This window comes from Solanum dulcamara, chromosome 4 (genome assembly GCF_947179165.1).
Source record: "Solanum dulcamara chromosome 4, daSolDulc1.2, whole genome shotgun sequence".
Taxonomy (NCBI): domain Eukaryota; kingdom Viridiplantae; phylum Streptophyta; class Magnoliopsida; order Solanales; family Solanaceae; genus Solanum; species Solanum dulcamara.
The window spans coordinates 42,725,758-42,733,028 of NC_077240.1; the positions used below are offsets into that span (position 1 = coordinate 42,725,758).

The window sequence follows — 7,271 nt, forward strand, 5'->3', positions numbered from 1 at the left end:
ACAAATGTATTGATCCAGATGCCAACTACACACCAAGAGATATACAAAATGATATGTTACAGGAATATGGTGTGCGGCTCACATATATGCAAGCTTGGAGAGCTAAAGAAAAAGCTCTTGAATTAGTCTGAGGTGATCCAGCTCAATCATATGCAAAGTTGCCAAGTTACTTTCACATACTAGAGGCAACTTACCCTGGTTCTTATATAAGATTGCACAAATCAGAGGATGACCATTTCCTATATGCATTTGTAGCTCTGTTTACATCGATAAAAGGATGGGAGTATTGTAGACCAATTGTAGCTGTTGATGGAACTTTTCTAAAAGGAGCATACAAAGGGACAATGCTAACAACTAATACCTTAGATGCAGCAGGTGAGACTTTTCGAATGCAATACTAATTATTCTATAAATGAAATTCTAATTTTAATTTATATTAAAAGTCTGCACAATGTATTAAAAGTGTATTACACATAAAACAAAAATGTATTAAAAATGTATTAAACATTATACCTGATGTAGGGAGTATACTGCCTCTTGCTTATGTCATTGTTAATTCAGAGAATGATGCATCTTGGAGGTGGTTTTTTGAATAATTTAGAGAGGCATTTGGTCAAAGATCAGAGATGTGTATCGTTCCAGATAGGCATGCAAGCATTATTAAGGCAACTTCAACTGTCTATGATGAAATACCTCATTTCGCGTATATATGGCACTTGTTGCAAAACATAATAAAAAACATAAGAAAGAGTCAGCAAAAGGTAACAGAATTGTTCTACTCTATGGCAAAAACATACACCACGGTAGAGTTTAATCAACATATGGAAATTGTTGAGAAGATAGACAAGAGGATTAAAGACTACTTGCTGAACATTGGATACAACAAATGGTCACGTGTTCATGCTCAGGTAAATAGAACTTGGATGATGACATCAAACATTGCAGAATCAGTCAATTCAAGAACAAGACATGCTAAAGTTCTTACAGTCTTGCACCTCCTAGAATTCATGAGACAACTTGTTTAAAAATGGAATAACAATAATAGGTCAAAGGCAATATTTTCAGGATTTTACCTTGGAAAAAAGTATGAAAAAATTCTACAACGTAACAAAACTGCATTGGAGAAATTAAGAGTATGGTATCTGTAAATTTCTTTTTGTTAATATTTTTTCTTCTGATTCACATGTAATATCTCTCTTGCTAATATTTTTTCTTATTTTTTATAGGTTAGGGAGACAAATGAATATATGTATACAGTACTTGATGGCATTACACAATTCACAGTATGTCTTCAACAACGTACATGCACATGTGGGAGATTTCAATTGGATGAGCTGCTATGTCCACATGCTTTGGCAGTTTTAACAACAAAACACACTAGTTATGAAAAATATTGCTCTGATTACTACGCAAGAGGGAATTTATTGTTGACATACCAGTTTCACTTGAATCCCCTCCTAGATGAAAGCACCTGAAATATACCAACACACGTTCTTGAAGAGGTTGTACTTCCACCACTTGGAAAGAGACCTCCTGGGAGGCCAAAATATAAAAGACACAGACAATTGAGAGAACATGGATTCAAAAAATCAAAACTAACATGCAGATATGGTGGACAACAAGGTCACAATAAGAAGACATGCAAGAATGTTAGGCCTTTGGATTAAGAATAAAGAATGACATTTGAAATAGAGAATAAACTCTGTTTGTTTTAGGGCATTAGTTTGCTACAAGAATTCATTTTTTTTTTATTTTTTTTTAGTGATCGCATCATCTTTCTCTCTCTACAATATCTCTCTAGCAAAAAGCTCCCAATAAGGGCACTTAAGTCACAAATACGAAAATGAAGGGGGACCCACCTCCCAATGCTGAAACATTTCGTTCGAAAGATAGGATCGTAGATCCTATCGATACGAACGTAACGCAAGTTACGATGACCCGAGGGTCCAAACACAGCTCCTCCAATTCACCAAATACGGATGCAATCACTGTACACATATCTTAGGAGGAGCTGCGAGCAGCACACAAAATCATTGCTTTGCACAAAGATGGATTGATTCGAGTCTCAAGAGTGGGTGCAAATGATTCATCATCACTTGGACTACATACAATCGAAAAATTAGAACAAATTACATCACCAGTTGTGAGCACTGAATTTTCAAAATTTAAGTTGAAGAACACAGTCTCGCCGGACAAGCGAATTGAAATTCAAACAAGTTCCAGCGATATTCGAGATGTCGAACCCACTGGGGTTTTTCTCCTGGTCAAGACGCGTCCAATTACAAGTTTCACCGGCATTAGAATCGCCGGTGAAAACTTCGATGTCGGCGCCGGAGCTCCGGCAAGTATATCCCATCAAAATCAATGCCAACATGCTAAGATCGATGAGGAGAACCTTTTAGGCATCAAGAACCAGCTCGAATTTCAACCACAGGCTTCGAATATCCATTTTGCTACTAAATGAGAAGAGGTTGCCGGACCTCCGATTAACCAATTGAGCCAAGACCAATGCCAAAAGGTGTGTAACAGTGTAGAGAAGCTTTCTAGCTATATGGCTAGTCTCGAATCACTACCAAAAGATTCAAATTTGAAAAGTCGTCAAGGAGACAATCGTGATGAGACTGCTGGAGCTCTGGTGAATAAAATACTGAGACACCAATGCCAAAATGTTCCAAAGGCTGTTGTGACGCTTCCTACACAAACCACTGACCCCAAATTATCTTCAAAAAGTTCAAATTCAAAAAGTCGTCAAGACTTTTCCGAAGGAGATTATCACAGTCACAGTGGTATTCGAATTGAGGAACCTACATTGGCTAATGATCACCATCAGTACCTTGATGATTGTAGTCAATCCCACAATAATCAAATAACTTGCAATGATCCAATGCCAAAAAACTTAAACCATATCTGCAGCACTAGTTCGATCACAGGAGCACAAGGTAAATTTTCTCCTTCTCTTAATTTCAATATGCAGGGTCAGTATGTGTGTTCTCCTAATGACATTCAACTATCTCCTAATCATATTGATCTTCCTAATAATCGTGGGCAAGGTTTGGAAAATAATTTAGTGCCTAGTGCTGATGTGCATCATTATCATACTAATAAGAATAGTGCAGCTGGGCATAATTCTACTTCTATGAATGTTGATGTTAATTTGTTGAAATCCAATGGAGTAAATACACTCCTTGGTACTGCTTCTAACAATCTTATGCAGGGTAATGAGCATAACACTACCAAGCCTAATTCTAATGTTGAGACCCTGACCACCAACATACTCCAAACTCACAAAACTACAAGTACTCCAAGTACCTTCCCAAAAATATCCTCCAACTTTGATAAGCCTAGCCCCAACAATCAAGTCCCTAAACCTGTTAGTACCCAACCTCAACAACCTGAAAACAACAATAGAAATCCTCAGAGAAATCAGTTCCTCAATAGAAAGGAATAGGTCCCTCACCCTGCCCCCTACACTGTGATCCAAACCTTTGCGTCTAAGCTTAGATTAAACCAAGCTAAGAATGACACCCTTCTTGAACTATCTACTCCTATCTATACTACTAGACAAGGGTTACCAGTTGTGATATATGACAATGATGACTTCATGATTAAATTGGCTCAAAGATGCAAATATACTCTTGTTGGGAAATTTAGTAACACCATGCCAAAGGTGGACCTCATAAGGAGAAGCTTCATCCTCCAAACACAGCTTGTGGGAGGTGTTAAAATTGCCCATTTTAATGCAAGGCATGTATACATTGACCTTGACAATGAAATGGATTACACAACTGTGTGGACCAGGCAAAGGATGACCATTGAAGGGCAAGTTATGAGGATACAAACTTGGACACCAACCTTTAGGCCTGAGGAGGAAACTCCTATAGTTCCTTTGTGGGTAGCACTGCCAGAACTCTCATGGCATTGCTATGAAAAGGAGTTTGTTACTACAGTATTGGCCCCTGTTGGAAAAGTCCTCTTTATGGATGTTGCCTCTATCCAAAAGACAAGAGAAAGTACTGCCAAGGTGAGAGTTCAAATCAACCTTACCCAAGAGAGGCCTCATCATGTCTGGCTTGGCTATGACAAAAGAGATCTAACTATTGGAAGATGGCAAGAACTACTATATGAGAATGTCCCTGAATATTGCATGTATTGCAAGCATCAGAGGCATATGGTGCATGTCTACAACATAAGAAAAAGAGATAAAGAACAAAAGAACAGGAAAGAAGCAGAAAATGAAAAGAAAACCAAGAGCCATGATGAGAAATATAAAAGAGAACAAGTTCATCCACCACCTGCCAACCTACAGGTGCACAACAATCCTTCAACAACCAAAGTACCACAACAGCCACAAAACACTATGACTAGCAAGGAGGACAATGGCTGGCAAACTCAAAGAAGAAAACAGAACAAAGGACCTACCAATGTGCAGCAGCACCAGGACATCAGAACCACAGGAGCACTACTCAAAGGTAAGTATGTACCAGTGCAGCAAGTCAATGCTGATCCAGGTAAGAATGCTACTCCTACTACTACTTCCAATGTTCATGTTGATCTTGTTATGCAAGATCAACCCACTAACCAAGGTGCAGGAGATACAAACAACCAAAGGAACTCAATAGTGAAGAGTTCATCAGTAAGGCAAGCAAGTACTACAACTCAGAGACAAGGTATTGACTTATCTCTCCCACAAACCCCTTCTCCTCATATTAGATGTATAAGTAATATCTTAACAGGTACTACTTAAAAGACCAATGTTGCAAGGGACTCAGGTATTAACTCTACTAGCCCAATCCCCAGGATGCCCCCAATTTTTAATGCTGTTGATATTATTGATGCTGAAGTTGTTGGGGGGCAGGATGGAAGTGAAAAGGAGGCACACTCTAACCTGCAGGAAGGGGTAACCATAAGGGGAAGGGATTTGTCTCATGCTTTGCATGAGAACCAAAACACTGACCCTAGGAGTGACTCTAGAGCCACTGTAACCACTGAGCACAACAATATCAATGATCCAGCCCAGCCTGAAAATGCTAAAGGAAATGGTACTGCACAGGATTCTACTTTGCCAACTCCTAAAGGCTCTATGGCTAAAGACTTGGGGTCACTTGCTAGCACCAGTGCCAAGTACTCTACTGTAAAGAGGAACAAGTTAAGTAAGAAAAGGAGGGATGCTATCAAGAAGAAAATTGATGAAAAAAATCATGCTGAGGGAGTTCCTAAGTTTGTCACAGCATGACTATGCAACAAACTCATCGGCCTTGCCAATAATTTGTAATTGATGATGATCAAGTGGGAATGGATATCACTACCCTCCAAGCCCATTGCATTCTCACAACTCCCATTCAGTCAGCAGGTGTCAATACTGAAACACATACCAATGTAGCCAAGGCCAACTATACTCTCAACACTAAGGTTGATAAATATGCAGTATGTGTATCTGAGAATGAAGAAGATAGTGATTATCAACCAATAACTGACTATGAGGATGAGGATGCTGTGAGTGAATAATTGATTAAGGCTTTCAGCCCATCCAGGGACAAGGTGTATGAGGATGAGGTCCAACAGGTTGCTAAGTCCCAGGGATTCTTTGATGAATATAGGGTCACTCATTCTGAAGATGAGGAAGACCATGACCATTAGAAAGAGGCATAACAAGAAGATCAACTGGAGGCTTCAGATCCACAATGACAGCTTTATTGCAGAGGAAAAGTCAGCAAGACAAAGAGGAGAATGATCCACCCTCTAAAAGTAAGCAAATAAAGAAGAAGACTAAGAAAAGTATCATCAGCAGTTCTGATAAGGTTGTTCTCAACAGCAATATCAACACTAGGTCCAAAGCTCACAAACCTTAATGATTAGTACAATTTACTGGAATGCAAGGAGTATTAATACTCAAGGGTCCCTTGACAGGCTACAAAAGTTGAAAGATCTCCATAAGTTGTCTATTATAGCAGTGCTGGAACCATTCTCCAACAAATCCCAAATTGAAATCCACAGAATTCAGCTAGGTATGGATAATGTTATGTCCAACTCCAACAGCAAAATCTGGTTATTCTGGAACAAAGACATTGTATGCAACATTGTTGACCAGGATGAACAGCAAATGACTTGTGACATTACTCATGTGGCTTGTCCTAATAGATACCTTATTACCTTTGTATATGCAAAATGCAAGGACTATATGAGAAGAGACTTATGGGATAAGATGCTGCAATTCTCCAGTAAGGAGAAGCCTTGGTGCACCATTGGAGACTTCAATGTTATTACAGATGTTGAAGAAAAGATGAGGGGCCAGCCATACAATGTGACCAAGAGCTTTGAGTTTATTAGTGTGATAGAAGCTTGTGGACTCACTGATCTGGGGTTCTGTGGGCAGAAGTTCACCTGGTGCAACAATAGAGACAAAGATGCTAGGATTTGGAAAAGACTTGACAGGGCCATGGTTAATGAATCTTGGTTAGAAGTCATGCCTGTAACAACTATCAATCACTTGGCCTCCACAGGATCTGACCACTGTCCTCTACTACTTAAAAGCATGGCAAAACAAGGTAATGTTATCAAGTATTTCAAATTTCTAAACTGCTGGACAGATAATGTTAATTTCCTTAGCACAGTAAAAGCATGTTGGGACAATCCTGTGGAAGGAAATCTAATGAGAACCTTCCAACAAAAGCTGAAAAGAGTTTCTAATACTCTTAGCAAGTGGTCAAGAAATGAGTTTGGGGACATCTTTGCTTCAGTAAAAGAATATGAAAAGCAGGTGAGACAAGCTGAAGAAAAAATAATCAGTGATAATACTGAAGAGAACAGGTCCAAGCTACATCAGATCAATGCTCAGTACATCAGATATCTGAAGATGGAGAAGGCTATCTTAAACCAGAAAACTCAACTTCATTGGTTCAAAGATGGAGATGCCAATACCAGCTATTTTCATGCTATTATCAGAGGAAGAAGAAGAAACTTATTCATCCATCAGATTAGTGATGAACATGGCAATACTATTCAAGGTGAAGACAATATTGCAAGAGCAGCCACAACACACTTTGAAAAAATATTCAGTGGAGAAGAGAGACTGATCAGGGAAGATATTCTTAAATGCATTCCAAAGATGGTTACAGAGGAGCAGAATGAGAGACTGCAATCCTTACCTACTATGGATGAACTGAAGAAAGTTGTATTTTCTATGAGCCCTACATCAGCTGCGGGACCAGATGGAATGAATGGAAAATTCTTTCATTCATGCTGGGATATCATCTGTGAAGACCTACTGAGAT

The 7,271-nt window shown here is 39.0% G+C and overlaps 1 pseudogene; it reads left to right on the forward strand.

The window, feature by feature from the left end:
• Positions 1–626: 626 nt before the first annotated feature.
• LOC129884230 (uncharacterized) lies at positions 627–2,464 on the forward strand (annotated as a pseudogene).
• Positions 2,465–7,271: the final 4,807 nt, after the last annotated feature.